The sequence below is a fragment of the Ambystoma mexicanum genome, chromosome 9, assembly GCF_040938575.1.
Source record: "Ambystoma mexicanum isolate Mex_15411 chromosome 9, UKY_AmexF1_1, whole genome shotgun sequence".
In the NCBI taxonomy this organism is placed as follows: domain Eukaryota; kingdom Metazoa; phylum Chordata; class Amphibia; order Caudata; family Ambystomatidae; genus Ambystoma; species Ambystoma mexicanum.
The window spans coordinates 168,278,864-168,294,419 of NC_090931.1; the positions used below are offsets into that span (position 1 = coordinate 168,278,864).

Genomic DNA, 15,556 nt, shown 5'->3' on the forward strand with positions numbered 1-15,556 from the left:
CTGCAGTTTCAAAATGGCCTAGGGGATGGCACAGCAGGCAGACTCTCTGGATATGTATTATGGAGCCTAGCATCAGGTGCCCGTTGGATCTATCGAGGTTAGTACATCTGGTTCAACAAATCCCAGATGTTTTGAGGGTCCAATGGATGGGGTTGCATGTTTTTGTCGGGCCAGCAAGGACCAATGGATTGAGGGTTCCAACACATTTGAGTTGTTCTTTAGATTTGGCAATGGGCACAGGTGTCTTGGGAATGTCTCGACTTATGTATGCAGACCCAAGGAACCGCCAAGTATTTTGCTGCTCTGTTGTCACAAGGGTGTATACATTTGAGACAGCGCCGCTATCAAGGCTAATCATGGAATGGTATAGGTAGTGGTATTGAGCCCCAAGCCGGCACTACAGGGTGTGATAGAGGCCATGACAGTGTTTAAGTGTGAAGCTTTGTCTTGCAGGTTCGTGGGGTGGAATAACCATATCTAGCTACCACTAAACTGTGGGAACACATGTTTCTGATGTGTATGTATGTTTGTGTTTCCGGTCAAACTCTGGGCATCGGGTGGCAATGAATGCAGAGGATTCTGAAGCTTGGTAGGGACTTGCTCGCTATTAACACAACCACAAAACTTGGTGGATTGTTTTGAAATGTATTTCGATAAAGTAACCAGGAGTGCCATTTAGATGGCATGGTGGCTATATAAAACAATGGAAAACTTAAATGATCATATCAAGACTTCACTGTAAAAAACACTTTGTGTCCGATAGCATTTAATTTGAGGAGCTAGTGCTAAACATAGATATATGTCAGTGAAATGCACGTTAACCCCAAGAGCTAATGCGCTAGTTTAGAAGTTTAGAGGTGTTGTACCCAGTAAGCTTTCACAAGCCACCCGCGATTACACAATATAAATAGGTTAATGGGGATTTACTTTTGATCGCACACTTATGAAATGGCCCCGTTGTTCAACTGGTTAAAAAGTTCATGTCTCTTAATTTTCAAAGTGCCAGCAACCTCCAAAAATACATACAGTGCAGCCACCATAGGGCATGTTCCTTCTGCACTTTAATTTTAAAAAGCCAACCTTTATGGGAATGTTAAGTTCTCCTTCATCTCACTATCCTGCAAACTAAGTTGAGAACTACAATTATGTTCACGTAAAACTGGGTTCATTTTCTGCAGACTTTTGCTTAGAGATAATTCTGCATGCGTACACAGCCTCCTATACATGTAAATGTTTTTCATGGCATTGTGACACAGTAACACGTTTGGGGCAGGTGGCTTAGAGTTAAATTAAATAACACACAGTAATTATACATGTACAGCATATATGTATAATTCTCATAGGATTTCTGAGCTATCAGTGTTGGGCATGTCCACAATGAGAGCCAGGACTTTTTATTCTAAAACTTTTCAGCCACAGAAAGCAAACACAGTAAAATATATCATAACATTTTAATCTCAAATGCAAAACCAAGGACCGGTCGAATGAGTACAGGTTGTCATGGTCATGGTAACACACTTTTATAAAGCTAGAGAGAGTGTTGTGCAAAAACAAAATGAACACTACCTAGAGTGTTAAAGTATACAACTCTTTTAACACTGACTAGAGGGTGACAATCCGAATGATGACTTGCATCACGGGTCCTTTTCATTTGTGAAACAATATTTCAGGTGCTGACACTTGAGAGATAGGGCAAATTAGATGGTTGAAATTTGCATCATGTAATTAATTGGCAATAGGAAAAATTAGATTTAATGCAGTTTCTGGTGTGTAGTGGAGTTGTGGTGGTGAGGCAAGGATACATTTGTATTTTAAGTGTAAATCTTGTGATTTATTCACAAACATATTGATGTTTTGTACAGCACCCATTGCCAAAAAGAGTTACAGTATGTGCATGCTTGTGGGTGTAACTCTTTTGCTGAAAGGGATGTCACACCCTTGATCAGCTATTTTAGAGGTTTTTATAGAGTTTATGGTTTGTTTTCAATAGTGTGATTATAAAAATCCCTCAGTATTCTTGACGGGCACCGTCTCTGAATATAGTTGTGTCATGGTGTGCATTTACCAAGCAGCTACTTCTCTTAAAACCCTTTGGCACCAGCCCCACGGAATGATCACATTTTAAGCCTGATGATGCTGCCACACATCCACAGCTTTTGTCTACTCATGTAAGTGCTTTACAGTGGTATCATACAAAACCAACTGTGCAAGAAGTCTTATAATACATACATTTTGAAATGCATCCGCGCCTGTGACTAGAGATTACAAAGTAAGGGCTAAAATTCTTTCTGCGCGCGGTGGTTTTGTGAATAACACAAGTCAGGGATTGCACTGAATTAACACAAAGAATAGCTCAAACATCTCCCTCATTTGGAATGTAAAACATGCCACAGTCAGTCGCAACCACTCTCACAATCAGACCAAGGACTTCTGATACCTGTGATTACTACATACCACTGGTTACTTTAGCGAAATACGTTTCAAAAGAATCCATCAAGTTTTGCTGTTGTGTTAAAAGCGAATAAGTCTCTACCAAGCTTTAGAATCCTGTGCAGTCATTGCTACCTAATGCCCAGATTTGACCTGAAACACAAACATATGTAAACATCAGAAACATGTGTTCTCGAAGCTTAGTAGTAGCTAGATATGAGTACCCCCCCAGCGCTGTCACAAATGTATACGCCCTTGTAACAAATAAGCAGCAAAATCCGTGGTGGTTCCTTGGGCCTGCATCCATAAGATGAGAAATTCCCAAGGCACTGGGCCTCATTATGAGTCTGGCGGTAGTCGTGCTGGTAAAAACAGCATGGCTGCCGCCAGAGTCATTTTTTATCTGGCGCCTGGCAATGGGGACTTACCGGGGCATTACAGCCCAGGCGGTCTCGGTAATTCCCCATTGCCGGTCCCCGGGAAAAATTACTCCCCATTCCCATTCGAGTCCTATTGGACTCGATGGAAATGGGGAGGACAGATGCACCGGCACTGCGTGTAACAGTACCAGTGCATCCGTCAAGGTCTGCGAGCGGGTGCCATTCCGCCCACCAGGTCAGACCTGGTAAGCGGAAAGGCACCCGCTTGCAGAACTCAGAGTATGCCAGTCAGGTAAAAACGGTGCCGGTACCTTACTGGCACCGTTGTTACTGAGGCTCATTGTGGAATCAGAAAAGCTTCCTGTGCCCATTGCCAAATCTAAAGACCAACTCCAATGTATTGGAACCCTCAATCCAAGAGTCCTTTCTGGTCCAACAAAAACATGTAAGCCCATCCTCAGGCCCTCAAAACATCTGGGATTTCTTGAACCAGATGTGCTAATCTCCGTAGATCCAACGACACCTGCTGCTGGGCTCCATAATCCACATCCAGAGAGTCTGCCCGCTGTGCCATCCATAGGCTATTCTGAAACTGCGGCAGACCCCTCCATAATCCTTGGGTCTTGCTGGACTCAATAGCAGGTGGGGCGTGCTGCGGTACATGCATCAACATCCATAAATTGAACAGCTGCCGGTTGGTTGTTGCCACAATCCACATCCAGACACTCTGCCAGCTGTGCCATCAATCTGTTGGAAGACATGGCAGTTCTAAATCGAAAGAATATGGAATCAGAATTGAACACCTTTTACACAGAAACAGTCCTCCATCAATACATAGCACATCACCAAACATCTGAAGCCCGGTGTACCATCTCAGCGCATGTCCCCTTAAAAGAAATCCACCATTCCAGTGCTTTGTGCAAATAAATCTCAGTTACACCATTTCATGAAACGTGTGATCTCTGACAAATACTCAAATCCACCACATCTTGGGGTGTGTCAATATTGTACAAAACATTGCAAAAGTTAGAACTGTATTTTAAATTGCTAGCATACAATTAACAAAGGGCTCCTTTGAAAGGTGTAAAGATGTGAGCCAACACTCTGCGATTCCCTTGTAGAGAGTGAATAGACACATTTTGTTATACTTTGTGCTACTTTGCGGGCGGAATAAAATAAATGGTTGCACCTAATTGGAAGTACGAAAAAAGAATCCAGTACAATCTAAATTATGCAATGGTACAGTCATAAAAACTTTAAAGCTGGTTTTTACACATCCCCAAACATCTCATACCCATTATAACACCCTGTTACATGCCACCCTTTAAAAAAATCAACCACACCAGTATTCTTTTATTAAACACAATGGCCCTGATTCATGAATTATTTGCGCCGAAAAAAACGGGATTTGTACGCCATGCTGCCCGAAAATCCCTGTTTAACAAATGGGGATTTGCGTGCAGAATGGCACACAAATCCCGTTTTTTTCGGCGCAAATAATCCATGAATCAGGGTCAACATGTGTGATTTTTAGCAAATACTGACTTCACAATGCAAGCATTTTCATATAATCTGATTATTTCACACACTAATAATATGTTATCAACTTATCGGCACTGTGAAACTAAAACACTGCATTGTGCGTGTGCAAATATGGCGCATCACAAAAAGACAAGTGCACCAAAAGTGCAATCAGGTTTTATTTTGTGCAAAGACTTTGTTATTTTTTTTTTCAACTGAATGTTTGGGATGTCTATAAGGGAGGCAATGGGCCCATAAAAATAAATACATAAAAAATTGAATATTAACTAGAAATACATTCTTTGTAGAATATGAAAATATTTGCACCGGTCCAACTAATCCCTCTGTGTTTCCTGGATGACATGCAAAACCACAGAGCATTCTAAGCAAACTGTAAAATGACATTTAAAGCAAATAGCTGTTTAGTTTAAAAGTGCACAGCCTAGTGCCTTTGAGGGCATTCTAAGCGCTATGAAACATCTTTAATCAATCTGTCTTATAAAGGGTCTGAATATAAATAAATACAGTATCATGTTCCCTTAGCTGCATGCTTCCAATACATTAAAGCCCATATCTTAAAATGCCCCCATGCTCACCTTTTTAATGTGGTTGAATCAAACTCTGAATAAAAAGCAGGACCATTTTCCAATTAAAAGGCTTTACAGGGGGTTTCCCAGTGTCCACAGACCCACGATTAAATCCAGCTGAAAAGCAAGATTCCCCCATTGAGTTGCAGTCAGTTGTTCCAAGTCAATTAGTGTAATTGCAGGGGATCATCAGAACAGCACTCTGACAGTGGGTTTGACAGTACCCCTGCTGGAGTCATAGACCCTTTTTAAGGGGTGAGAAAACATATATTTTCCTGAGCAGTTTTCTTATCAACAATGCACAGATGTATGTATTTCTGCGTACTTTGCATAAATGGGGCTTGTTATCAACAAGTTCAGCATTCTATGAGGAAAACATCTAGAAAAGGAAACATCTAAAATTAGCCTCTGCCTGCAGATGTTTCCTGTGCCAGCATTCCGGTAGTTGGGTTTAGTTGATAAACTATGTCCTGGCCGTGTATTTACACAGTTGTCGCAGAACATCCTGTATACTGGCAAGCTAAATATACTGATAATTCTATGTTTTCTGCTGACATGGCTAGAATGCTGCCCTGTGAGTCATCACATTTCTGGGATTCCACAGGCCTTGTCGTAGATAAAACCACCAGCAATGCCGTTTCACAGCTGTTAGTTGGGTCACAGGGTGGCAGAGGGACGCATGCAGGTTGCCAAAGTGGTGCTCTAAACCCCATAAAAACAATACTTTTACTTTTGTATGGGGTCTGGGAAACACACTTTACTTATAAAGTAAAACGTTTTTCATTATTTGAAAAGGAACACACCTTGTCAAACCCAATATTTTGAACGTTTTTAGAGACTCTAGTAGGCACACTTTACTTATAAAGTGAACTTTTTTAATTATTTACACTCTGTATCAAAACCAGTTCATATAACATTGATATACATGTTTATATCATATTGATATCAAACATTTTTTCTATATATTTTTGGGGGGTTATATAACAATTTTAAATACAAAAATTCTATAAAACAAATATCATCCTATATTGATGTTTATATACATATTTATATCAAAAACATTTTTACTATTAATTTCTGTATAGATTTGTATATTAAGAATACTTTTTATATTTTTATATACATTTTTATATTAAAGATATATCAAAATGATTTGATATTTTCCAATTCCTATCATATGGGGGCAGAAAGAACCCCTCTCTGACATCATCACTGCGTCACTCTGCAAAACCCTAAATTCAAAGTCCCCATCTTCAGAGCTCACTTCACTCTCAGCGCTCGACCCAGCAACACCGTCGCCCGCTGCTCCCATCTTTGTATAGATTTTATATAAAATGTATATTCACTTATAACAAATGATATAAAATGTATACCCACTTATATAAAATATGTAATATATATTTTATATAAAATCAAAATATTTTTGGGGGGATGTAATTTTATATCAAATTTATATTGAGTTTATATCAAAGCCTACAAAAAAGGCGAGGGACTAAGACCGGAAACAGGGGGCGTGCCCACCTGTCAAAATTTAATATGAGAGATAGGGGGGCTCTCTCTACTACTGAAGCATTACCAAAATGTGAACACACTTTTGATGTACTGTGTGACTTTCCTCCAGAAACACATTGTAAAATAAAGGCTTATTAGGCTTAAGCGATCTTGTGTCCGGCCCATGGTCCTTTTCCTCCTAAAGCTTGTTTTACACAGATTTGTTTTACATAGATTTGGCAAAAGGTACCGCTCAGCTAAACCTCATCAGGTGTCTTGGAAATGAGCCAAATGAAAAGCCACTGAATTAACTATACGGGTGATCTTGTAGGACCCAATAAACCGGGGAAGGAGCTTACGAGAACCAGGTAGATTAGGATGCCTAGTGGACAACCAAAATTTGGCTCCGAGTGCATAAGGTGTAACCAGAGAGAGCTTGCGATTGGCAACCTCTCGCATCAGCTCCTGAGCCTCACGTAGATGGGTAAGGGTTGTGAATGAATCAGCGTTGATGTAGGTAAATTCGGCCAAGTGCAACAGTCGATACCAAGACTGTTGGTTCTGAATGGATAGACAATGTAAATATTGCTCCATTACCTGGTTGACGCGCTCGGTTTGTCCATCTGTCTCAGGATGGTACGATGAAGAAAACCGGACGCCAATGCCTAGTAATTTGGTAAGAGCCCTCCAGAACTTTGAGGTGAACTGTGAACCCCTATCAGATATGAGTACCGTGGGTAGCCCAATCAGACAGAATACCTCCCGGAAAAACAACCCTGCCAGTTCAGGAGCCGTAGGGATACCTTCACAAGGAATGAATCGGGCCATTTTAGTAAAGGAATCGACGATGACCCGCACTGTGTCATACCATTCTACCTGTGTTAGGTCAGTAACGAAATCCATGGTAAGAGTGTGCCATGGTCTTGATGGTATGGGCATTGGTTGAAGGAGACCTAGAGGGCGTCCTTTCCTGTTCTTGCACTGTGCACATATTGAGCAAGTGTTGACATAGGCAATGACGTCCTTCCGCATGGAAGGCCACCAGCACCAACGCTGTAGTAAGGCCATGGTGCGTTTTCGGCCTGGATGGCCATTGATGGGGGCGTCATGGGACCACTCCAGGGCTAGAGTGCGGGATTTCGGTGTGGGAAAATACAGCCTTTCCTGGAAATAAGGCAGTCTGTCTTGTAGGACTACATGCCAATCCAAGAGTATCTCAGAATGGGTAGAAGTCCATGAGCAAATCACCTCCAACAAGTCAGGAGAGGGCGTGCATACACAGACGAGGTCTGTCTTGTCAAGAATTGTTTCTGGATTTGTTGGCAAAGACACCCCCCCCCCCCCCAGGAAGCGGGACAGGGCATCAGCTTTTCCGTGTACGATTCCTGGTCTATGCTTGATAACAAAGTCATACGTGGGAAAAAACAGATGCCACCTTACTTGCCTACAGTTAACACATTTCATGGATGCCAGGTCTTGTAGGTTGCGATGATCAGTATAAACTGTGGTTGGTTGGTTCGCCCCTAAAAGATGATGTCTCCAAACCTGGAAGGCCTCTTTGATGGCCAGTAGCTCCTTTTCTGTGACGGTATATTGTGTCTCTGTGGCAGTGAATTTGCTTGAATGAAAAGCCACAGGATGCAAACGACCGGTTGACTGACAAGGTTGTGACAGAACCGCTCCCATCGCATATAAGGATGCATCTGCCTCCACAATAAATGGGAGAACAGGATTAGGGTACTGTAGTACTGGCGCGGAAGTGAAAGCAGTCTTCAATTTATCGAAGGCCTCCTGTTGGATTTCCGTCCAGAGAAAGGGAACTTTAGGGCTGGTGAGAGAAGTGAGCAGAGCTGTGATGGAGGAGAACCCTTCAATGAAGCGTCTGTAAAAGTTGGCAAAGCCAAGAAAAGACTAACGCCTTAAGGGTCGTTGGGGTTGGCCATTCTAGAACAGCTCGTATTTTGGAGTCATTCATAGACAAACCCCCTGGGGACAGATGGAAACCCAAGAAGTCTACCTGGTCCACGTGAAAAAGACACTTTTCGGGCTTAGCATACAAAGCATGAGAACGTAAACAGGATAGTACTTCCCGAACATGGACAATGTGTTCTTCCATGGAAGGGGAGAACACTAATATGTCGTCCAAGTAGACAATAACAAAAATGTCCAGAACATCAGAAAATATGTCAATCATGAATCTCTGGAACGTGGCTGGAGTGTTGCAGAGACCAAACGGCATAACCAAGTATTCGTAGAGCCCGTACCGGGTGCAAAAGGCCGTTTTCCATTTGTCGCCCTCCCAGACCCTGACTAAATTGGAGGCCCCCCTAAGATCCAATTTGGTGTAAACTGAGGCATGTGTCAGGCGGTCAAGTAGAGGACCAATGAGAGGTATAGGGTAACGATTCTTTACAGTAACCTGTAGTCAATGCAAGGGCGTAAATCCCCCTCCCGCTTAGGGACAATAAAGATAGGACTGGCGGCTGGTGAGGTGGATGGTCGGATGTGGCGTAGGCATAGAGCGTTCTGTATATACTCCTTGAGAACTAGGTCCTCTGATGGCGACAAGGAATACAACCTCCCTGAAGGTATACTGGCACTTGGTAGCAGATCTATGGGACAATCATAAGGTCTGGGTTGAGGAAGGGATTCTGCACAACCTTTATCAAATACTTCACGGAAGTATTGGTACTCCACAGGTATGCCTGAGGCTATAGAGCCCACTATGTGCTGGGGTGGATCAAGCTCCATGGGTAAGGCGTCATTAATCATGAGCTGGGCGACCGCCCCTAATAGCTGAGACGAGAATCAGGTATAGTTGTCTGGAGAAGACAGCAAGAATGACAGAATGGTGACTCAAAGTACAGGCGACCAGAGGCCCAATCCACTACACAGTTGTGGAGCCATAACCACGGGATCCCAAGGATGATTCCACATTGTGATGTTGTGATCAGATCGAAAGTTATGGTCTCTTTATGTGTGTCTTGAAGCACTAGTGTCAGGGGTGATGTCTGTTGTTTGATGGGGCCAGATATCAAGGATGTTCCATCGACTGCCTGGACTGGTTTGGGCTTGCTCTTGTTTTGTAATGGTAGGTTCAGGGAGGCTGCAAGGGAGATCTCTATATAGTTACATATAGCACCCGAGTCAATGACTGGGTGAACGACGTGACTGGTATCCAAATAAAGAAATAGAGTGGCCTGGATTGAGACAGGTTTCATCCCTAGATAGGCAGGTGTGGTCAAGAAGGGGGTCAGTTCTCGGCTCATCTGTGCCCCCGTATCTAGGGACGAGTCTTCTGAAAACCGGGGTTTCTCAACTTGGGCCTCCAAGGACATTCCTTAACATAGTGGCCGTTGATGCCACAATAGAAGCAGGCGTTAGTTGACCTCCTTCGTTCCCTTTCAGTAGCAGTGAGCGGCAAGGAGGAAAACACTGCCAAGGCGTCCTTCATGGCATCATTCAGCCTCTTGTAGAACACCACAGCCTTTTTGTTCTCGGGCCACAAAGTTTCGATGGCCAACTGGTTGTATCGTGTGATGTACTCAATGAGTGGCGTTTTACCCTGGGAAAGATTCAGTAACTCAAGGTCTCATGACTGTGCCTTATGTTGTATGTCAAAGACCTTGGTCATTTCGGTCACCAATAAGTCAAAGTCATACAGAGCAGGGCTGTCGCTCTCTAGTAAGGGATTGGCCCAGGTAGCTGCAATACCCCCAAACTGAGACAAGGTGAACGCCGCCTTAGTGGTGGTGTCAGTAAATGCTTGTGGTTTGCACAAAAAATGTAACTTGCACTGGTTCAGGAAAGTACGGAATTTACAGGGGTCTCCTTGAAACCTCCCAGAAGCAGCTAATGGAAAGGGGTTTGGAACTATGACTTGGGTAGGAGCAGGGGGTGAAGGGGCAGAGGCGCTGGGTTGTGGGGTGGGTCTCCAAATTCCAGGTCTGCAGGCAGTGCATGGCGCTCACTTTGAATGGTGTCAAGGCATTGATGGATGGCTGCCGTGGCTGCCGCCAAGTTATTACACAGGACAGTAATTGCCTGCACCAGAGCAACCACCGGTTCCCCGCCAGAGGGATCCATACTGCACACGAAAAGAGGCTTCTCAGTCTGTCAAGACTCGAGGTTTGTGTGAAGTATAGAAACCTCCGTCCCTAAGAAACCAACAGCGAGCTAGAATTAACTCACTGTTCGAGGATTAGGGCCACAGGTGGCAGGAACAGGAGCGCCAGGCCCTCCGGAGGCTGCTGTGGAAAAACAGGCAGGTTAGGATAATACCAGGCAATGGAATGTGGAAACAGTATTGGATAGTAAGGTGCACTCACTTACCAACAGATATCGTGCAGGGAAGAATAAAAGGAAGGGTCTGGTGATGCCTAGTAAACAGAGATGTCAAACCTGTTCCCTCAGTAGAAAAGCAGCAAAAAAGCAGGAGGAAAGTAAAGCAAAACAAACGGCTGCCACTCCACTGGAAATACCTTCAGATGAAAGCTCGGGAGACTTGGAACAAAGAATGGGAGCAGAACCCCCAGCAGGTATCGAGGAATCAGGGAGTCTGGGTGCGAGGTACCAGAGGGGAATAACATTTCCCATCCGTGAGGAAGTCCGAGGTCGAGGAAGAAACAAATCCGTAATGAAGACAAAATCAGGTAAGGGTCAGGCAGAAGGAATCCAGAAGAGTAATCCGAGGTCAAACGAGGAACACAAGAACTAGATGCAAGAATGCCAAACGCTGGTAAAAACAGCTGAGAAGCAATGCGCAGCGTTCTCACAGCTGATTTAAGAATCCCAGCCAGGATCACATGATCGTGAAACAGACGTATTTTGCTGGTTCCGGCCCGGATCACGTGAGCACCTCAAAGGCTTGTGTATTGGATTGGCCCAGCGTGTTGAATGTCGTGAAACCAAGTCCCGTGCCCGCATGAAGAGCTTGCTGTGCTAAGACATCATGGAAAAGTGTGACGACATTCTGTCAGCAAGGCACCATGGGAGCTGCCACCTCCGTCGGTGACCCAGGCACCCAGCAAACAGCTGCAAAACAGACCTCTGCGGCTGCTGGGGAACAACAGGCTGGACATCTTGTGACCTAGTGAGTGTGATCAAAGGTTTGTGCAATACAGTACCCCCTGCTTTGACACTAGGGACGTGAGCCTGTCCAAAAGAACTCATCCTAAGTATTTGGGAAAGGGGGACCTCACTGGGAGTGACTCCCCTCAAAGGGACAAGGACCCCCCTTCCCATGGGGAACTCCCTACACCTAAGGCATTATCTGCATATATTGGAATCGAGAGGAACTGTTGTTACATGTTGGTGTGGGACTCAAAATCATATTAAAAATGTCTTTAGATGTTTGATTTAAGACAATGGTGGTCTCTCTGAGGACTTGACAGCTGACATAAACAACATGCCCCTTTTGTGTAATGGCGCAAGAATAAAGGTGCAATCACACTTGAATGGAGAAGGAGAGCACTACGCAGAGGCGAGCCTCCGACGTCAGAATGTCATTAAAGGTAAGAGCCGTGCTGCACAGCAGAGACAGCTGGGGCATGGACAGAGACCGATGCAGAAGCGAGACGCTGCTGACCCGGTATTGGAGAGCGATGAGTCTGAGAGGAAAAGGCAGCTCAGGGCAAGCCTTACCTGGAGGTACAAACATGCAGAGGATGTGGTGGGCCCTTTGCCCACAAACCATTGCCGAAACCTGGGATCAAGGGTGGAGCGAATCCTCCGCTCTCAACAAGAGAGCCCAAGAGTGGACGATGCCACAAAAAGCTCAACAGAAAACACGCTCGTATCCAGACTGGAAAACCTGCAAGCCATGGGGAACGCTACTGCTATGGAAGGAACGCCACCTCATTGGACCAAACCCAATGGAACAGAAGGTATCTGGGTTGTCCAGGGCAGAGGGAGGCAGAGAGAGAAGAACTAAAGGACAGAAAGAAAGGTTTGCCCTTAGTCCTTACGAGGGTCAGAGAGACCCGAAAAGAGAGGAAGAACAAGAGAATGTGAGGGGTTGTGAGAGCCCAACAAACCTCAGGTTTGTAATCCCTCAAACAGCTGAGAAAAACTCCCAAGTGCTACAAGATACAGATAACAAGAGGGGTTACCAATAAGCGAGATAAGGGAAATGCTGGGACAAAAAAAAACAAGCGGGCTAGAGAGGCCCAAAACCTAAAATCTGTGGGGAATGCCACCACTAATAAAAGCACACCTCCTCAGTGGAACAAACCCAATGAAACAGAAGGTATCTGAGTTTCCAGGGAAGAGGGCGACGGAGAGAGAAGAGAATGAGACGGGAAGAAGGAGGGTAGGCTCTAAACCCCTACGAGGGTCAGAGAAACCGGAAAGAAAGATAGGGCAAGAGAACAAGAAGGGTTGTGGGCGCCCAAGAAACCCAAGGATTGTAATCCACCAAAGGACATAGAGAAACTCCCAAAAGCTAAGAGAGTCACATAACAAGGTGGGGTTACCAATACCTCAGAGAGCTAAGCGAGACCTTGCGATGGAGGAACCCAAAAGGGGCTAGAGAGGACCAACAAACACAGTAAAGAACACATACCCGGGGAGCAGAGAGACTCCCAAGATGTGAAACAAGTGGGGAAATGACACTACCAGTTGTGGAGAAGGATCAGGGAAATATCCCTCCACCTACAGAAATTGAGACACTTTTTGTTTTGTTTAGGGACTTGAGACTTTCTTTAAGGAACTATGTGGAAACTTTGGAACTTTAGAGAGAATGCCAAGGCTTGTTAAAAGTAGTGAGAATTTTATTTTTTACAGACACTTATGGAATCCAGAAACAGGAGAGGCTCCTGGGATGCCCGAGAAAGATCAGGGTTACACCACTCTGAGTGCAGAGCACTCTGCCTAGTATTTATTACATCCTTTTTCTAAGTGGTAGGCCCAGGTTAGCAGATAGGTTTGAACCGAAAACATTTTTTTGTTAGTTATAGTTTTGATAGGAAGGGAGCTCCCCTTTAGCAATAGGAATAGAAGGGCATTTTCCTGTTAAGCAAAATAAAGCTTTGTGAGAATATTTCCTCAGGTCCAAGTCCTTGTTATGGCTTAGCAGACCACACAAGCTCATAAGGTATCTCTGATTCTCCCAAATGCATGTGGCAGCGAAGAGAAGTAGCTGGATGGCCAATAGGTGCACACAAACTATCAGACATTGTGGCCTGGTTTCCCTTGAAATCAATATTCACGTTCTTGAAGTCTGTCTACTCTATTCACAACTCTGTTGGCCTCCTAACTACCTTTTTTGAAAGCTGCAGGCCTTAAAAGACAGTTTGCAGAGGCCTTCTATTACCTTAGTTTAGCCAATGACCCAAAGACATGGTGGGCCTTAGAAAGATTTACCATAACCATAAGAAAAACCATAACGAGGTTATTTGACTCAACCCAAAATAACTATACATATTGTATTATTCAACAGACAGCATACTGGTCATTCTTGCCTCACTCTGAAATATCCCCTCATCTGAAGATGAAGGTCATTTGTGTTTCACTTGATTAAATGTTGGTCGACCTTTCTCGTTTGACTTTGCAATCAAATCAGACCCCAAGATTATATTATCCCATCTCCTCTTCCTTCATTATAGCAAGACTTCCACAACTTCTAATACCACTAGCATCAGGCACCGATATAAATTACATACGTAAAGTCAACTTAATATGTCTTGCTATTCATAATAATGACTCTAGAGATGAATGTTCTAATAAGATATCCTTTATTTCTAAATATTCAACAATATTTGCCTTTATTTTAAATTCCTTTTAACTGATTACATTGCATTAGTATTATTTGACAGATTATAATTGAAAGCTTCTGACGACATTGTGATCAGATGTAACATACATACATCTACACACAGTGAATATGGGCTTTTTGTTCGAATTTCCTTAATGATTTGTGAGTATTACACTTCGGTGGAATCTTTTTCAGAAAGCATTGTGAGTACAATAATTCTCAAAGACGCCTTATGAAGGTCGGATTTCCATTTTGACTGTTTTCCCTTTGCTGGTGTGCAGGGGACAGGAGCATCCTAAGATTAAGGATACTATTTGTATCTCAATTCATATGTTTGCAGCCATGTGCCGCTGCAGAATGACTGTATTGGGACAGTTATATTATTTATTTATTTATTTATTTATTTAAAAACACACTGATGCCAGCCTCATCGTATCCTGGGACTTGGGATAATGCAAACAATTGTTTTTTGGGTTTGGTTTAGTTTGGTTAATCAGAGCAGTTCAAGATAGTGCTGCCATTGTATTGATGAGTGCAGTTCGGAAGGACCCAGGCTAACTGTGGTAATAAGGCACTTGGAGTTTATGCATCTACAAGGGAGCCACAAGTGTAGGAATTCTGCTTGGTTTGCTACTGATAAGGTCTGCCCTGCAAGCGAGGATGTGTCAAGCATTGCTGGAGGGCTTTGTGTGTTAAGGTGGTGGGAGATGTGCAAAGGTCACATGGTGTTAGGGTGTGCACTGGAGGGTGTTCCTAGCTGGTGCCACTTGCAGTGTGTGAGTAGCTAGTCGATGTGTGTAGTATGAGATGGAAAGTAGAACGGTGAGCAGGTTGGTGACAGGAACAAAAAACCAGCAAGCCGCATGCCAGAGGGCAAAGCATGGCATAGCAAGGCATCAAAGGGAATGGCAAGCCATGAAAGGCATACATAATCATTTAAAATGATGTAACGAAAGTTACAAATTCTGGGTAAAAATGTGAGCCTTGCCCAGGAAGATGCTGGGACTCATTACGAGTTTGGCGGTGATGCAGCTACGGCCACCAAGCCCGTGGACTCACTGATAATTCTCATACTGTAAATCCATCGATTGTTGGAGGTCAAGGCGAGGATTGACCTCCAGCTGTGTGCTATATGCTGTGATAGGCTAGATGCCCCACCTCACCTACAATCGCGGAATTTGGTGGTGCAGTAAAATAGGTGCTAATTCGTTTATCTCAAAGAAACTGATATAATAGAATTACCACCAAAAATGTACCACACCGCCAAACTCGTGATGCAGTCCATTGCATTTGGGATTTAAATAGATACTTTAATACTTTCTACTGTAGAAGCAGTGTTGCGTTTATAGCAATTGTGGGTGTTCTACAACTGATTGCACGTTGTTCGAAGTCCG

At 43.8% G+C, this 15,556-nt stretch overlaps 1 protein-coding gene and 1 long non-coding RNA gene across 4 annotated transcripts in view; one reads left to right on the forward strand and one right to left on the reverse strand.

Moving 5' to 3' along the window:
• The window catches only part of THY1 (Thy-1 cell surface antigen), a 106,502-nt gene that overhangs the window by 70,733 nt on the left and 20,213 nt on the right, over positions 1 to 15,556 (forward strand). The gene's annotated exons all lie outside the window — the stretch shown is intronic.
• Positions 1,433 to 15,556, reverse strand: part of LOC138487792 (uncharacterized) — a 141,905-nt gene continuing 127,781 nt past the window's right edge. Inside the window, exon 3 of the long non-coding RNA XR_011274547.1 lies at positions 1,433 to 3,578. This is a non-coding gene — a long non-coding RNA (uncharacterized lncRNA). The remainder of the gene's footprint in view (positions 3,579 to 15,556) is intronic.